Below are 19,813 nucleotides of genomic sequence, written 5' to 3' on the forward strand. Positions count from 1 at the left end.
GCAGGGGTAGGGTAGGGAAGACATAGTGATGGGAATGTGATGAGAGGCACAGCAGGATGAAGGTGAGTGTGGCTTTGTACTCACATTTCCTGATCTAATGAGATCACAGCACCCAGGCACTCCTGACAACATCCCTGCTTGTGACCCCCTCTGCAATGTGCAACCAGGCTGTCTTGGTCTCCTGGGGAGGTCTCTTTCGCCCATTAGAAAGGACGAAGACCTCCCTGCGTGCTCTGACTCCCTCTATAAGCATATAGAGGGAGTCATGGGAGAGCCTGGGTGCAGTTCTGTACCTCTGTGTAGGGATTATCAATGTTGTACAACATTGACGGCACAAATATCAAAATTAAGGTGGCTATGGTCCCTTTAAGGAAACTGGCTCAAGACGTGTCATGAATGATATCACCAGACCTGCTCCATTTACTTGGGCTGGGAAACTCGCTGGGCGGGCTTAATAGGCCCCATTAAGGTAAGTTGATTGTGTACAGCGGTATTGAGTCATCTATGGGGTTGGGATCTGACTCCACGGAGGTGTGTGGGGGGCCTGACCCATCCACCTCCATGGCACGAACCTGGTATTGCAGTACTTCCAGGAACGGTGCAGTGGCTCTAGGCCTTTTGGCTAAGAGCATTGGCGCAGAGTGATCCTTGATGTGTGCAAGGTGACCTCTGGCGTTTGTGATTTGACAAAGAATTGGGATCTGACACCGACATCGACAGCACCGGACCCACGATGGAAAGGAAAGTTCCGGTCAGTATTTTTCAAACTTTGGAACTGGTTAGATGGACTTTCACTTATTTTTTCTGGTCCGTTTTGAAATTAATTTGTTTTTAAATTCACAGATTATTTAGAACTTTCTATTTTCTTACTCAGCAGATCTTTAAAGAAAAATATTGATATTCTTTATAAGCAACAAAGCTTCCCGATTTTGATTTTAGACACATGATCAACTGGCTGAAAGGAAATGCTCTCTCCAATGCTGTCCTCCACGCACTGGGGAAGTGCTTTACAATGAAAATAATGTATTTTGTTAATGTACTCGGTTTTTCAGAATTATCCAACAGTTTTGGGAGCATCCCTGTGCACCAATGTTTCACAAACTGCTTTAATATCACAAAGGACAAAAATAACCTTACCGCCGATATTGTTTTAGAAGAAGAGTTATAGAAAAAAAAATGCTTGCAATTTATATAGAGCCATTCATGACCTTAGGAGGTCCCAAAGTATTTTACAGCTTTTGAAGCACTTTTGAAGTGTAGTCACTCTTGTAATGCAGGAAATGTAGTGTCTCTGCACCTTGTTACAAACTCACATATATCAGACACGGTCACTCTGTGACCTTCACTTTATTCCCAGGACCAAGGAGTGCTGACTCTGGGTGGGACCTCCCCGTTTATACCTGGAAACCCAGGAGAGGAGTGTCTTCCGCAAGCTCACCCCCTGTGGTCAGGGTGTGCATTTCAAGGGTACAGGTACAGTGTGCATGAGTTACAGTTACATAAATATTGTCATTGCAAGATGGTGAAATACATGACATCACCTCCCCCCTTAAGTATTTTGGTTTCAGAGGTTAAGTCTATCGGGTGGTCGACGCTCTCTCGTGGAGCGCCGCAGTTGTGGCTCTGGTGGCTGAGCCTCAGCACGCGTCTCTGTCACTTGAGGTGATTCCAGCCTGTCCGGGCTGGCTGAAGGGACTGTGCATGCTGCGGACTGTCTTTGTTCTCATACGCTGGCAGTGGTGTGGGTGCTATCTCATGCTCTTCTTCCGGTTCCTCCGTGTCTATGCTGAACCTTGTCTTTACTTGGTCTAAGTGTTTGCGGCATATCTGCCCATTGTTTAGTCTGACCACCATGACCCTGTTTCCTTCTTTGCCAATTACGGTGCCCTCAAGCCATTTGGGTCCCAAAGCATGGTTAAGAACAAATACCGGGTCATCTATTTCTATACACCTCCCTCTTGAGCCTCGATCATGGAGCTCGGTTTGGGACTGGCGCTTGCCCTCAACAATGTCTGCCAGGGCTGGGTGAATGAGGGACAGCCGCGTCTTGGGCGTGCGTTTCATGAGGAGTTCTGCTGGCGGGACTCCCGTGAGCGAGTGCGGGCGGGACCTGTAGGCCAGCAGGAGGCGCGATAGGCGGTACTGAAGGGAGGGTCCTTGGATGCGTAGCATGCCCTGCTTTATGACTTGGACCGCCCATTCCGCCTGGCCATTGAAAGCCGGCTTGAACGGTGCTGTCCGAACGTGCTTGATCCCATTGTCCGACATAAACTCCTGGAATTCATGGCTGGTAAAACACGGGCCATTGTCGCTGACCAGGATGTCCGGCAAGCCGTGGGTCGCGAAAACCATACGCAGACTCTCCACAGTGATGGATGTCGTGCACGAGTTCAATATGATGCACTCGATCCACTTCGAGTTTGCATCAACAACAATCAGGAACATTTTCCCCATGAACGGGCCCGCATAGTCTACATGAATACATGATCATGGTCTGGTGGGCCAGGGCCACGGGCTGAGTGGAGCCTCCCTGGGGGCATTGCCCAGCTGGGCACACGTCGTACACCTGCGAACCCAGTGTTCCAGGTCTGAGTCAATCCCCGGCCACCATACATGTGACCGGTCAATGGCCTTCATTAACACGATGCCAGGGTGCTCGCTGTGGAGTTCCTTGATGAACGCTTCCCTTCCTTTCTGGGGCATGACTACCCGGCTGCCCCATAACAGGCAGTCAGCTTGGATGGAGAGTTCATCCATCCGTCTCTGAAATGGCCTGACTTCCTCGGGGCACGCCCTGTGTGCGGGCGCCCAATTCCCAGTCAGGACACATTTCTTTATCATGGATAGGAGGGGGTTCCTGTTGGTCCAGAGTTTGATCTGTCGGGCTGTGATGGGGGAGCCTGCGGTGCCAAAAGCCTCAATGGCCATGACCATCTCGGCGCTTTGCTCCGACGCCCCCTCGGTGGTGGCCAGTGGGAGCCTGCTGAGTGCATCAGCGCAATTTTCGGTGCCTGGCCGGTGCCATATGGTGTAGTCATATGCAGCCAGTGTGAGGGCCCATCGCTGTATGCGAGCTGACACGTTAGCGTTGACAGCCTTGCTGTCGGACAACAGGGATATTAATGACTTGTGGTCCATCTCTAGCTCGAACTGTCTACTGAAAAGGTACTGGTGCATCTTTTTCACACCGTACACACACGCGAGTGCCTCCTTCTCGACCATGCCGTATCCACGCTCTGCCTGGGAGAGCGACCTGGAGGCGTAAGCCACGGTTGGAGTCGGCCGTCATCGTTACCCTGCTGCAACACACACCCAACGCCGTAGGTTGACGCATCGCATGTTAAAGCCAGTTTTTTACAAGGGTCATACAAAGTCAACAGTTTGTTGGAACACAGCAGGTTCCTCGCCTTATTGAAAGCCCGTTCTTGACAGTCCCCCCCAAAACCATTCACAACCTTTACGCATGAGCATGTGTAACGGCTCCAACAATGTGCTTAAGTTCGGCAGAAAGTTCCCAAAATAGTTCAAAAGCCCCAGGAATGATTGCAACTCCGACGTGTTGCCGGGCCTGGGCGCCTGGCGAATCGCCTCAGTTTTTGATTCAGTGGGCCGGATCCCGTCTGCGGCAACCCTCCTGCCCAGGAACTCGACCTCTGGGGCCAAAAACATGCACTTGGCCTTTTTCAGCCGCAAGCCTACCCGATCCAATCGGCATAGCATCTCCTCCAGGTTGCGGAGGTGTTCCTCGGTGTCTCAACCCGTTATAAGGATGTCGTCTTAGAATACAACCATTCCAGGGGTGGACTTGAGCAAGCTTTCCATGTTTCGCTGAAAGATAGCCGCTGCCGAACGAATGCCAAACGGGCACCTGTTGTAGACAAATAATCCTTTGTGCGTCGTGATGGTGGTCAGAAGCTTGGAATCTTCCACCAGTTCCTGAGTCATGTAGGCCGAAGTGAAGTCCAGATTCGTGAACAGCTTTCCACCTGCCAGCGTGGCAAAGAGGTCCTCCGCTCTCGGGAGCAGTATTGGTCTTGCAGCGACACTCGGTTGATGGTGGCTTTGTAGTCACCACAAATCCTAACCGAGCCATCTGCTTTGAGGACGGGAACGATGGGACTTGCCCAGTCGCTGAATTCAACAGCCGAAATTATGCCCTCTCTGAGCAACCTGTCCAGTTCACTTTCAATTTTCTCACGCATCACATACGGCACCGCTCTGGCTTTGTGGTGCACTGGTCTGGCGTCCGGAGTGATGCGTATCACTACTTTAGTGCCTTTGAACATTCCGACACCGGGTTGAAAGAGTGACTCGAATTTTTGCAATACCTGCGAGCATGAACTTCGCTCCACAGATGAAATGGCGTGCACATACCCCCATTTCCAATTCATCTCAGCTAGTCAACTCCTCCCCAAAAGCGTGGGACCATTTCCCGGGACAATCCAGAGTGGCAGCCTGTTCTGAAATCCATTATGCGTTACCACCAAGTTTGCACTGTCCAGCACTGGGATGGTTTCTTTGGTGTACGTACGTTCCAGTTTGGACCTGCTAGCTCTGTGAGGCCATAGTCTCAAATTGTTGAGCGCTCATGAGTGACTGGCTCGCTCCCGTATCCAGCTCCATGTGCACCAGGATGTCATTCAGTAAGACTTTCATCATCATGGCTGGCGTTTTAGTGTATGAGCTGTGGACGCCAGCCACATGAACTTTCTGAACTTCAGCATCCATGGTTGTTCCCCAGGCCTCATCCTGCATTGCAGACTCCTCGTCTGGTTCCTGTCTCGCAGACTAGCCTCGCTACTGCCTTTTTGCACATCCTGGCCAAGTGTCCACTGACGTTACAAATCCTACAGGTATAAAGCTGGAACCTGCAGCTTTTGGCAGTGTGTCTACCCCCACACCTCCAGCATGAGCTGAAATTGCTGTTAACAAAAGGGCTATTCCCAGGCATTCCTCTCTGATGGCCCGTTTGGCTGTTTCTAAGCACTCTGATGGAGGGTGTTAATGATCCCATCACGGGATGCATTATTCCCCGTGATGGCGTGAATTGCCGATCCCCTTTCCATTGTCCCTGTTGTGGGCCCACCCTGGAGCTTGTTGCTGCCTGGGCAGTGTCGAATTGCCCTTGCCTGCCTGCGGGGTTCTGTATCACTTTTACAACATTAACTCCCTGGTTCATCGCAACGTTAAAACCAGGGCTGCGTACGTAAATTAGCTTGGTCTCCTCTTGCCCTGCCATAAAGGTCTGAGCTATCAACGCCGCCCCTTCTAAAGTCAGGTCCTTGGTCTTTATGAGATTTCTGAAAATGCCGACATGATTAATGCCCTCGATGAAAAAGTCCCTTAACATCTCTCCCCTGCAGGCATCGGAGAACTTAGAGACTGGCCAAATGCCGCAGTTCCGCCACGAAGTCCGAGACGTTTTGACCCTCCCGACGCCGGTGAGAGTAGAACCGGTGCCGGGCCATATGTACGCTACTTGCTGGCTTGAGATGCTCACTGATCAGCTGGCTGAGCTCTTCGAAGGACTTGTCCGCTGGGGTGCGAGCAGGTCTTTCATCAGCGCATACGTCTGTGGACCACAGCTGGTCAGTCGATGCTCCCTCTGCTTGTCAGCCGCTGTCTCTTCCAGCCAGTCCTTTGTGACAAAGCTCTGCTGGAGTCTTTCCACAAAGTCGTCCCAGTCCTCACCCACACAGTAGCATTCCTCTGTGCCACCGGTGGCCATCCTCGTGGTTCGGTGATTCCCGTTTCTCGTCGCCAAATGTAGTATCTCTGCACCTTGTTACAAACTCACGCGAGGCATGTATATATCAGACATGGTCAATCTGTGACCTTCACTTTATTCGCAGGACCAAGGAGTGCGGACCCTGGATGGGACCTCCCCTTTTTTACCTGGAAACCCAGGTGAGGAGTGTCTCCCGCAAGCTCATCCCCTGTGGTCAGGGTGTGCATTTCGAGGGTACAGGTACAGTGTGCATGAGTTACAGTTACATAACTATTGTCATTGCAAGATGGTGAAATACATGACAGGAAATGTTATGGAACGTTCAGTATCCTACATTAGCAAAAAGACTAAGTGCCAAATATCACAATGGCTTAAATACCATTAGTATCTGCAAACATTGCTTGAGTGCTTTAAAATGGATACTGTGAGTTTGCTTTATCAGCAAATAGTAAGTACATGCACGTACGTGGGTTTGCATTTATTTTCAGAAGAAACTTTTAATGACTTTTATATTTGGGCTTTTTAAATGGCAGAGACGTTGAACAAATATTTTGTATCAGTCTTCACGGTAGAAGACACTAAAAATATCCCAATATTGGATAATTAAGGGGCTATAGGGAGGGAGGAACTTAATACAATCACTATCACTAAAGAAGTTGTACTCAGTAAAATAATGGGACAAAAGGCGGACAAGTCCCCTGGACCTGATGGCTTACATCCTAGGGTCTTAAAAGAAGTGGCTGCAGAGATTGTGGATGCATTGGTTGTAATCTACCAAAATTACCTGGATTCTGGGGCAGTCCCAGCAGATTGGAAAACCGCAAATGTAATGCCCCTATTTAAAAAAGGAGGGAGACAAAAAGCAGGAAACTATAGACCAGTTAGCCTAACGTCTGTCATTGGGAAAATGCTGGAATCCATTATTAAGCAAACAGTGGCAGGACATTTGGAAAAGCATAATTCAATCAAGCAGAGTCAGCATGGTTTTATGAAAGTGAAATCATGTTTGACAAATTGGCTGGACTTCTCTGAGGATGTAACGAGCAGAGTGGATAAGGGGGAACCTGTGGATGTGTGGGGGAACCTGTGGATTTCCAGAAGGCATTCGATAAGGTACCACATAAAAGGTTACAGCACAAGATAAAAGTTCACAGGGTTGGTGGTAATATTAGAGGATTGGCTAACTAACAGAAAACAGAGAGTCGGGATAAATGGGTCATTTTCCAGTTGGCAAACCGTAACTAGTGGGTGCCGCAGGGATCGGTGCTGGGGCCTCAACTATTTACAATCTATATTAATGATTTGGATGAAGGGACCGAGTGCAATGTAACCAAGTTTGCTGATGATACAAAGATGGGTGGGAAAGCAAATTGTGAGGAGGACACAAAAAATCTGCAAAGGGATATAGACAGGCTAAGTGAATGGGCAAAAATTTGGAAGATGGAGTATAATGTGAGGAAATGTGAGGTCATTCACTTTGGCAGAAAAAATGGAAAAGCAAATTATAATTTAAATGGAGAAAAATTGCAAAGTGCTGCAGTACAGAGAGACCTGGGCATCCTTGTGCATGAAACACAAAAAGTTAATATGCAGGTACAGCAAGTAATCAGGAAGGCAAATTGAATGTTGGCCTTTATTGCAAGGGGGATAGAGTATAAGAGAAGAGAAATCCTGCTACAACTGTACAGGGTATTGGTGAGGCCACACCTGGCGTACTGCGTACAGTTTTAGACTCTGTATTTAAGGAAGGATATACTTGCATTGGAGGCTGTTCAGAGAAGATTCACTAGGTTGATTCCAGAGATGAGGGGGTTGACTTATGAAGCTAGGTTGAGTAGGTTGGGCCTATAGTCATTGGAGTTCATGAGAGGTGATCACTCATGAGAGGTGTACTTATCGAAACATATAAGATATTGAGGGGCTCGATAAGGTGGATGCAGAAAGGATATTTCCATTCATACGGGAAACTAAAACTAGGGGACATAGTCTCAGAATAAGGGGCCGCCCATTTAAAACTTAAATGAGGAGGAATTTCTTCTCTCAGAGGGTTGTAAATCTATGGAATTCTCTGCCCCAGAGAGCTATGGAAGCTAGGTCATTGAACATTTTTAAGTGGAGATCGACAGATTTTTGACCGATAAAGGAATAAAGGATTATGGTGAGCGGGCAGGTAAGTGGAACTGATCAGATCAGCCATGATCTTATTAAATGGCGGAGAAGGCTCGAGGGGCCAAATGGTCTACTCCTGTTGTGTATGCAATAACTCCATATACTGAATACTCCAAACAGACCTGGCTGTGCTTTATTAGGGCCCAAAGTGATTACATTATATGATGGCTGGCCTTTTATACCTGGGCAGCACATGCGTGCGCACAGCCCAATGACCTCCCACAGTGGCACCACCTGATGGCTAGTAAACCCAAGCATACATACATGACAATATCCCCCTTTAAGATATTAGTAACGGTCTTTTTACAAATTGAGACGGTCCGGGGCTTTCCGCTCCCGAGTTGAATGTCTCAGTTCAACTCCAGCCTTGGGCGTGCATTCTGAGTCTGTTATGACTGGGGGCTGGGTAGCCGATCTGATGGGAGTGGCAATGACCACGTCAGGGATTGAAAGTCCACATTCATTGATGACAACGGAGTCCTCTGATGACTGAGGATAGGTTGGTTGGTTACTGATTGTGTCTTCCTGAGACTTCCGGTTCATCCATGTGCCGCAGCTTTATCTGATCAACATATTTCCTGCATGTCTGTCCATTCTTGAGCTTGACGATAAACACTCTGTTACCCTCCTTAACTGTACCAGTGATCCATTTGGGACCTTGACCATAATTCAGTACTTACACAGGATTATTGATCGAAATGTCACGTGACACAGTAGTGCGATCATGATACCCTTGCTGACTTTGACGTCTATTCGACACGATTATTCAAGTCAGGGTGGACAAGAGAGAGCCTGGTCTTGAGACGTCTCTTCATCAATAGTTCAGCAGGGGAGACCCTGGTAAGCGTATGGGGTCTTGTCCTGTAACTAAGCAATATGCGTGACAAGCGAGTTTGCAGTGAACCTTGAGTTACACGTTTCATACTCTGCTTGATGGTTTGGACCGCACGCTCTGCTTGACCATTAGATGCAAGTTTGAATGGTGCTGACCTCACATGTTTGATACCATTGAGTTTCATGAACTCTTGAAACTCCATACTGGTGAAGCAAGATCCGTTGTCGCTTACAACGATGTCAGGAGAGCCTTCGTGTCATGCGTAGCAAACATGACACGAAGGCTCTCAATGGTAGCTGTGGATGTGCTGAATGACATGATTATACACGCTATCCACTTGGAATAAGCATCCACCACAACTAAGAACATCTTTCCTAGGAAGGGACCTGCAAAGTCGATGTGGACCCTGGACCATGGTTTAGATGGCCATGACCACAGACTCAGCGGCGATTCCACTGGTGTTTTACTAAGCTGCATGCAAGAGTTGCACTGATGCACACATGATTCCAGATCAGAGTCAATTCCACGCCACCATACATGAGAACTGGCAATGGCTTCCATCATGACAATACCGGGATGCATACTGTGTAGATCATGCACAAATTTCTCTCTGCCTTTCTTGGACATAACAACACAATTACCCCCCAGTATACAATCTGATTGAATGGATAGTTTGTTTTTGCGACGGATGTAAAGTTTGGTCTCCTCACACAACTAAGGATACAACATTTCACAACCGATAATATCGAGTCCTGGCTGATCCAGGCCTTAACTTGTTGGGCCGTGACAGGGGTTCCTTCACTTTCAAAAGCATCCATGACTAACAGTAGGTCTGCAGGTTGTGGCGTTTCCACCTCCGGTATGGGCAACGGCAGATGGCTCAATACATCGGCACAATTCTCAGTGCCAGGTCTATGGCGAATTACATAATCATAGGCAGATAATGTCAGCGGCCACCTCTAGATGCGGGACGATGCATTGGTATTGATACCTTTTGTTTTCCGAAAACAATGAAATGAGTGGCTTGTGATCTGTTTCCAGTTCAAACCAAACAGGTACTGATGCACCTTTTTAACCCCATACACACAGGCTAGTGCTTCTTTCTCTACCATGCTGTAGGCTCTTTCCACCTTTGACAAACTTTTTGAAGCATATGCAACAGGTTGTAATTTGCCCGACTCATTAGCTTGTTGGAGCACGCAACCAACTCCATATGACGAAACATCACAGGCCAATACTAGATGCTTATACGGATCGTAATGTACCAGCAGCTTATTAGAGCAAAGCAGATTAGTAGCTTTCTCAAAAGCTCTATCTTGAGACGCACCCTAAACCCAGTTGTCGCCTTTTCTGAGCAGCATGTGCAGTGGCTCTAAAGGTGCTCAATATAGGTAAGAAATTACCGAAGTAGTTGAGTAGACCAAGGAATGAATGCAGCTCCATCACATTCTGAGGCTTCGGTGCATTTTTGATGGCCTTGGTTTTTGAGTCCATAGGCCTGATACCGTCAGCAGCAATTTTCCTCCCCAGGAATTCGACTTCCAGTGCCATGAAGACGCACTTCAAGCATTTCAGTCTGAGTCCCACTTTGTCCAGACGATGTAGAACCTCTTCCAGGTTGTTCAGATGTTTGGCGGAGACACGACCTGTGACCAGTATGTCATCTTGGAACACGACGATTCTGAGGACGGACTTTAGTAGACTCTCCATGTTCCTCTGAACTATGGCTGCAGCCGAGCGAATTCCAAAAGGGCACCTGTTGTAGATAAACAGTCCTTTATGAGTGTTGATGCACGTAAGTTTCTTTGACGTGTCGATTAGCTCCTGTGTCATGTAGGCCAATGTCAGATCCAGTTTAGTGAACGACTTCGCCCCGGCTAGCGTTGCAAACAGTTCATCAACCTTCAGTAACGGGTATTGATCCTGTTTCGAAACTCGGTTGATCTTAACCTTCCACAAATCCTGACAGTGCCATCACTTTTCAACATGGGAACAATGGGGCTGGTCCATTCGTTAAATTTGACTGGTGATATGGTCTCTTCGCTGGAGTCTGTCCAGTTCGATTTCGAACTTCTCCCTCATCATGTATGGAACTGCCCGAGCTTTATGATGGACTGATCTTGCATCCGAGTCCATGTGGATCTGCAACTTGGCTCCCGTGAAATTGTCAATGCCTGGTTCAAAAGGCAAGGGGAACTTGCTCAGCACTTGAGCACATGGAGTATCCTCCTCCGACGACAACGCTTTGATATCGTTCCAGTTCCATTTGAGTTTTTCTAACACCTTGATTACTGCACTGCCAATCACCGTTATGAGTTCTTTAGTGTACATACGCAACGTGGCATTGACTGGACTCAGCTTAGGCCTCACAGCGTGTCGAATGTCCTCTGGCTCATTATTGATTGACTTGCACTCGTGTCCAATTCCATCAATACCGGCACACCATTAAGTTTTACATTAACCATTATCGGTTGGCTCTTTGTTAGGAACGAATACAGTCCACACACTTCCTCCTCTATTATCTTGGATTGCATATCCAGATCCGCGCTAGACTGGTCATCATCCTCCATGCGGTGTGTCGCAGCACGCTTGCTCAGTTGCGAATACATGTGTTGGAGATGCTCCACTCTCGAACAGCCTTTACAAATATACTGTTTAAACCGACACTGATGATGCTGATGATTTCCCCCATAACGCCAACACGGTGATATTGGATTCATTCCCATTGGCGGACTTTGAGCAGCCACAGGTTTCACGTACACAGTCGGGCAGGTCTTGCCATATGCAGCTCTGCCAAACGACGATACTATCTTGTTTACAATACTTGCCGAGTTCCAATTTTTCAATGATATCTGCTTTAAGCTTTTGTCCGTCGTCATGCATGATTGAGCAATCGTGATGGCCTTGCTCGTCTCCGCCGCCAGTAGCTTATGCAGCATCGCCTCGTGGTTGATGCCGATTACAAAGAAGTCCCGCAGTATGTCTGCCAATGCAGTTTCAAACTTACAAGGTCCACAACGAAATCCGATATATCCTGGGCCTCAGAATGAACGTGCGTATAGAATCGATATCATGAGATGATGATGCCTTCATCTGGTTTGAGATGGTCACGTACCAGAGCGCACAGTGTTTCATAGTCCTTGTCCGTTGGACTTAAGGGCGAGAGGAGATTCTTTATGAGTCCATAGATTTTCGGACCGCAAACCGTGAGGACGACCGCCTGGCGCCGAACTGCGTCTACCTCTTTCTCCATTTTGTTGGCCACGAAGTACTGGTTCAAGCGGGCTACAAAGTCTGCCCAATCTTCTCCCTCCATGAATCACTCCAGAATTCAAATTGTGCTCATTTTTGTATGTGAAGGTTCTTGTTACCTCGTCGCCAAATGTTGTGTATGCAACAACTCAATCGACTGAATACTGTAAACTCCGAACAGGTATAAACCTGCTCTACTTTATTAGGGCCCAAAGTGATTACGTTACAAGACGGCTGGCCTTTTATACCTGGGTCGCACACACGTGCGCACAGCCCAATGACCTCCGACAGTGGCGCCACCTGGTGGCTAGTAAACCCAAGCATACATACATGACAACTCCTGCTCCTATTTCTTATGTTCTTAAAAGAAGAGACATTTGTATATTCGTCAGTCCTCTCAAATTGTTCTTCTAGGATGTACCTTTTTCATTATCTAAGGGATAGAAATTCATTATAGCCAAGGAATGGACAGTGTTTATATACAAAATGGTGAATTAGTGCCAGGTGAAAATTGTCTCGCCTGCACACAAAATTTGTCCTCACTCCTCATTAAAATGATTGCAGTCATGATTCTCGACTAATAACCCAGGGGTTGAAATTGCCCTGCAATCCAATTGGGGGCGGTAACCTGCTCGGGGCGGAACTTCCTGCGCCCGGCACGTAATTGGGCTTACCGCCCTTCAAAGGAAGTGGCGCACAATTGCGCGCACTCTACTTACTGATTGGGTAGGACCAGCAGCGCTAACGGAGCACGATCGGGACCGCTAAAGCAGAGGGCTGCTGTGCTCTCTGCAAGGCCTCTGATGGCCTCCACTGGACCACCAGGACAGTGTGTGACCGGGGCTGCAGTCCGGCACCCATAACAGAGATCCGCAAAGATGGCATCTGCCTCGCAGGCCGTGGGGCAGTATCCCCCACGGGGCAGAAAGGGGTCGGCCCGTGGCGCTGAGGGGTCCAGGGTGCTTCCCGCGAGGCGTGGCATTGCCGTGACAGCACCTTCGCAAACCACCGGGCAATTTCAGGGATTGTATGATGGGGATATGGTGTACTACGGGGATCTGGAGTTTCATTCATGTGAATCGGAGTCTGATGAGCCAGTCACAGACAGCCTATCCAGAAGGCCGATTGTCTCATTGATCCGCCCTCCCTCCTGTTCCTCGTCCTCCTCCGCCTTGTCCTTCTCTGTATTGTCCTACTCCTCGTCCTCTTCCACTCTGTCTGCCTCCTCCTTGTCTGTTTCCTCATTGTCCTCCTCAGTCTTGTCGTCCTCCTGAGGTAATGTTGCAATCCCACATTCCCCATGACTGTGAGGATGTGTGGTGAGCAGAAGCCTTTAGCAAATAGTGAGTGACTTCTGCACTTGAATTATCACTCCCTGTCACCAAAAAATCTTGCAATAACTAAAGACAGCTGTTTCAGTTGCAGGAAGTAGCAACTGCAAAACCCTGTCAGGTACAGCTGATTGGGGTTGGTACCCTTAAATAACGTTGCTGCAGCCTGCTTTCTGTTTGTAGACCCCAGTTCTCCCTGTCGTAGTTCTGTGCTACCGTTAAGGTAACGGCTAAATCCAATGTTGGAGATCGGGTGTCCAGTGAGCATTGCACACTCACTGATGTCACGATCTCCACAATGAGGAGCTCTCTGGTGCTAAGGTTTACCGGCAGCATTACCAACACCTCCGATATGGCATGCGTCGCTGGAACTGGCATCCGCCGGCATTACAGCTGTCAACAGCATTTCAGCGCCATCTCCTGATGCCAACATGTGGCGCAAACCACACAAATGTTTCCCCCTTAGTTTTTATATGGGTGGTAGTTCAAAGTTCCTGCTCCTGATCTCGATACAGTTACCCCTACTGGAAGTACATTTGTGTGGATGCTGGATGAGGACATGATTGGACTCGGCTGTGATGTTCTCCAGACTTAAATAACCACTGCCATATAAACAATGGTCACTTGGACAACATACCGGAGAACGATCGCTGCTAGTGGAACTTTATACCAGTGACCAAGTCATCTCCTTCTGAAGAGGGGAGAAAATGGGAGGATAAAAAAGGTGGTGAATTGCCTAAAGAGTCTTGAAAGAGACTGTTCACAACCTAGACATCATATTTGACCCCGAGCTAAGCTTCTGACCCCATATCCTCTCCATCCTATCCTCTCCGCCTACTTCCACCTCTCTAAATTTGCCCACTCTGTGCTTGGCTCAGTCCATCTGCTGCCAAATCCCTCATTTATGCCTTTGACAACTTCAGATTCAACTAATTCCAATGCTTTCCTGGTGGCATCCTCCATCCTCCATAAACTTCAGTTCTGCTGCCTGTACCCACACCAAGTCCCACTCATCCATCACCCCTGGACTCTCTGTCCCCCATAGCTTGAAATTTAAAGTTCTCATCCTCGGCCTTCATAGCCTCGCCCCTCCTTATGTCTATAGCCTTCTCCAGTCCTACAACTCTCTCAGAACTCGGACCTCTTGTATATCAACCAATCCCTTTGCTCCACCACTGAGCTGCCTAGGCCCTAAGCGGAATTCTCTCACTAAACCTCGCCACCTCTCTCTCTTCCTTTAAGACATTCCTTCAAACCCACCTCTTTGACCTAGCCAATATTTTCTTCTTTGGCTCAGTTTTATCTGATTGTGTGAAGCGCCTTGGGATGCTTTGATATGTTAGAGGCAATACATAAATGCAAGTTGTTGTTTTGACTCCACCAGGTTTGTTAACACTGTTCAAAATATAATCCCAAGTGTGCAATGACATTATGTCAGCTCACATGTGAATGTACCAGGATTTTTTTCGAACAAAAACACGTTTAATAATGATCTTGCCAAACTTTGACGTTCTGTCAATGTGATCTGTTCCAGTAAAAAGGTTCTCCAAGGATCCGATATGGCAGAATGTTATCCTGTGCTAAGAACTAGCAATAAAAAGCCCCCAACCAAACAATAATGTGCCTTTAAGAAGAATACTATCCATATGTCTACTTTGAAGAAGCCATTATTATTGTAAGTGCCTTTAACTGACATAAACTCAGTCTATGGTATTAATTTGCTTATAATGAGACTGATAAATAAGGATTTCTAAACTACATTATTTTAATAACAGAATGGTTTATAAATTAGTTATATTCATAACGGGAACTAGAACATCAGGATTATTAAGAGTTAAAGCCTAGCTTCTGGAATTATTTTTTGTATTCTAATACTAACAATCATTGATCTAATTGTTCTTGGAAAAACATGAACAGAAAGTATGTTTTGTTACTACAATTCCTCAGGAACATTGGCCCAGAAACTGCTGGAAAAATAATGGCGAGCTCACGATACCTGCCATTATTAGCTCGTAAAATGAACAGCAATTTGTGGCGAAGAAGAGATACACCATGAGTTCCAATTCTCCACAAAATTGCTGGATGATTTGTGCTGCTTCGAAACGAAAAAATTGGAACCTAGCTGTGAGCCTCCTCATTGACAATCATTGTGTTTCAAGAAATTGCTGGATTTGCGACATTAATGCAAATGAATCTCGCCGCAGCCATTTCGGGCTGGCAGTTACACTGTGTAGGGACCCTGTCAGTGGGATGATTTATGGTCCTGACATGCCACTCAACCATGGAGTCACAGAAAGGGAACAATGAAACTGAGAAGTCTCACTCCCACAGGTAACAAATTGTTCCCAGAGGTTTTTTCAATTTCAAATTTAAAAAAAAACTTACTTTTCTGTTTCTTTTCTGTATCGCTTAATCCACTCTTTCTTTCCCTCTTTATTTATATTTCTATCTCTGATTTGACTTTAATTTACCCCCTTCTCTGTTACTCACTATTTCTTTCTCCATCATTTTGTTTCATTGGTTATAGAAATTGAGCACAACGTTTACAAGGTCCCAGATGCGACGTTGCTGTCAATGCGTTGTTATCAATTTGCTTTTCCAGTAATTTGCAGCACAAATATCGTGTAATCTGAAGGGTGAGGAAAAACGTCCAATCACATCGTTCGCTGTGAGATGTGTCATTCCAGCAATTTATGGGACAGTAAGATATATATTTTCTTGAATTGAGCCAATTATAAACCAGCATCTTCAACTGCCTTCCAGACCTGCAAGAGCAATATATTTGCTTATTGTTTTTGTTAAGTCTTGAATAAAGAATCTGACCAGATACTGTAAGCTTAAAGTAACGTGTGATCGTAGTCCTTTATTGCAGGTCTCCAGAGTGCCTCTCCAGTCTGTGAGGCCTCGTTATGTACAGTTGCTCCCAAGGGATTGTGGGATCCCTTGGGACTCCAGGGGATGAGCCCTCTGGTAGTTAAACAAGGTATTTACTGGTTTACATATATAACAGTTTTCTTCTAGATTTACTTACAGTGCTGGGATTATGAATAATACACCACTAGAGAGAGGATGTTAACTGTATATATGATTTTGCAGTCAGCATTTATGTAATGTAGTGTATTATGTGTATACATTATCGCAGTCAGTGTATTATATATACATTAATTCTATCTATCTAGCTATATATATATATATATATATATATATAATATACATTTGGCAGTTGAGCTCAGGATATAGCATTTTTCTTTCCTCTGCAACTGTACCGAACATATTTGGAATCCCTAAGACCAGGTTCTGCACCAACTTTTCAGTTTATGGATAAAAAGCATCATTATAGAAAATTGTTTAAATACGTCTCATTATATACCCCATTTGTCAAGTTGTAGTGTGTTTTCTAATACTGCTGAGGGAGTTGCAGATGCAACAATCAAGGGCTTTGGTGAACTTTTTTTAATGCTCATTCTGACTGTTGCTGTCTGACAGGTTTGCATTGGGGAGTAAAACTACTTTAACTTGAGAATGTATTTCAAGATTGGACACTATTCAAGACGACAATATTACCATATGTAGCATTTTGGCATCACATGAGAATACTATCTCAAAGAATAACAGGGTCTTGAAGGACCTTTCCTCTTCATTTGCTACTTGCTCATTGTTATCATTTGAGTGTCTGTGTCAGTCACCATAGTAATGAGTATGTGTGATCATACCATGCATTTTAGCTTATAAAACGTAGTTTAAACCTTTTAACTACTGATTCCCTTTTGTTGAAACTCACAAGATTTTGATTGAAAATTCAATTTTTCCACAAACAATTAAGCATCACACAACAGAGAAGACTAATTTAAATGAATCTATTTAGACAGTTTTCTGCATGGCTTCAATGGGTAATTGTACCAAGTGATGTAGCATTTTGTCATTCAGACCCAATGGGTTCAGGTCCAATCTTCAGTTTTTGTTGAGCCGATCGCAGCCCAGGTGCTATGATTAATGTAACCCTGGGCTCGGGTAGACAAAAACAGGCACCATTTCTGCCCCTGATTGCCAATCAGTAACCCTAGAGCATGGCTACGGGCCGGGTCAGACTCGCTTCCCATGGATAGCCAGCTGTCACTTAATAGCTAAGCTCACACACTAGCCCATTAGTTGAGGTACTGGAACAGTATGACAGCATGGCTCAGCACGCTCAAGAGAAAATTGAAAGGAAATAAAATACAGTTTACTGAATTGCTACCTCCTACCCAATTTTCTTCCCACCTCTCTCCTGAAAACATTGCTGGGATATAAGAAAGAAAGACTTGCATTTATTTAGCACCTTTTACGACCACTGGATGTCTCAAAGTGCTTTACAGACAATGAAGTGCTTTTTTTGAAGTGTAATCACTGATAGTTCCATGGTCACCTCTGGAACCTCACACCAAGTGGGCAGTATTCATGTAGGAACCTAGAAAACTGGTACGGGGTGAATCAATAGGCCATTTAAGCACGGAGGATCACCACCCTACATCCACACATACTTTCCAATAGTGGTTATTGGATAGTGATCAAGAATGGAGTGCAATCCTCGCTATCCCAGGGGCACTGAGCCCAACCGTAGCAGCCCACCTATGGAGATCAGCTAACAGCACTGATTGGGAATCAAAACTAGGAACTTTTGGTTTGTATGGCTTAGTAATGCTAATTTTATGTGCTGTGCAGGGTTAATTATGTCACAAGTAGTGACATCAGTGGTGGTACCACACTGAAGGTAATTCAGAAATACTGCACTAATTGTATATCAGTGGGATATATGCTGCAATTTTGTGGTAACCACTGCTTAAGTTGCACTGTAACTAGGTTTACCTACATTTTTTAGTTTCTGGGATTTCAGATGAGACAAGATTGTTTAAAAAAGGATTGTGGGAGTAAAATGAGCAACAATACAATTTTTTAAAAAAACAGACGCACACACACAATTCTTCATTCAACACTAAGTTAAAAATGCTTCCTTAATTAGATCATGGGTTGTAGAATCACAGTATATGATTATGTTGTTAACAATCCTAATTTTACTATGCTCAGTATTTTATGAACATCCGAACAGAATGATGATTTGGAAAAATGTGAAGGTGTAAATATAGAGATTGAATCTTTGACCCATGGTACATAGTGTTGAGCTGTGTTTTACCAATGCATTTGGTAGTGCTTGTAGCTATCACAGCACCTCTGTATTTTTCAATTAAACTATTTTAACACAACACCTTTTTTAAAAAAAAAAAATCAATGCACCCATATTCATTTTCTGCAATATTTAAAATGTTACTGTGCCACTTACTTGAAATTAAACTACTTGGAAGACATAAGCAGTGATTCTGCATGCTTGGCACAGCAAAACGTTATTTAATTGAGAGCGCTCATCAAACACAGTTGACAATATTAAAGTGAGTTTTTGGCTTTCAGGCTCATTTGATTCAGGACGCATTCAGGTTTCAGTAAGGCATGCTCCTTTTACACTGTTTGGTTCTGCGTACTGGAACTTTAACTGTCTTGTTTAGGCCTCTGTACAGATCTCTTTCCCAATAGTTAGAAATTACAATTAGGGAGCATTCTGAACAATTAACAGGGGCTAGTTAGTTTAAAAAATTGTCCAGTAGGTCGAACAGACCCTTTTTGCACTTTACAAATCAAAACCGACACCATTTTGGATTTACACTCCATACAGTATGTAAGGGGACAAAAAGTATACTTGAGTAAGAAGCATAAGGGAATTAGGAGGTTCTGAGGAATCGGGAGTTAGAAACATAGACATAGAAAATAGGTGCAGGAGTAGACCATTCGGCCCTTCGAGCCTGCACCACCATTCAATAAGATCATGGCTGATTATTCCCTCAGTACCCTTTTCCTGCTTTCTTTCCATATCCCTTGATCCTTTTAGCCGTAAGGGCCATATCTAACTCCCTCTTGAATATATCCAATGAACTGGCATCAACAACTCTCTGCGGCAGGGAATTCCACAGCTTAACAACTCTCTGAGTGAAGAAGTTTCTCCTCATCTCAGTCCTAAATGGCCTACCCCTTATCCTCTGGTTCTGGACTTTCCCAACATCGGGAAAATTCTTCCCGCATCTAACCTGTCCCGTCCCATCAGAATCTTGTATGTTTCTATGAGATCTCCTCTCATCCTCCTAAATTCCAATGTATAAAGGCCCAGTTGATCCAGTCTCTCCTCATATGTCAGTCCAGCCATCCCGGGAATCAGTCTGGTGAACCTTCGCTGCAATCCCTCAATGGCAAGAACGTCCTTCCTCAGATTAGGAGACCAAAACTGAACACAATATTCCAGGTAAGGCCTCACCAAGGCCCTGTACAACTGCAGTAAGACCTCCCAGCTCCTATATTCAAATCCCCTAGCTATGAAGACCAACATACCATTTGCCTTCTTCACCGCCTGCTGTACCTATATGCCAACTTTCAATGACCGATGAACCATGACACCCAGGTTTCGTTACACCTTCC

This window comes from Pristiophorus japonicus, chromosome 3 (assembly GCF_044704955.1).
Source record: "Pristiophorus japonicus isolate sPriJap1 chromosome 3, sPriJap1.hap1, whole genome shotgun sequence".
NCBI classification, from domain to species: domain Eukaryota; kingdom Metazoa; phylum Chordata; class Chondrichthyes; family Pristiophoridae; genus Pristiophorus; species Pristiophorus japonicus.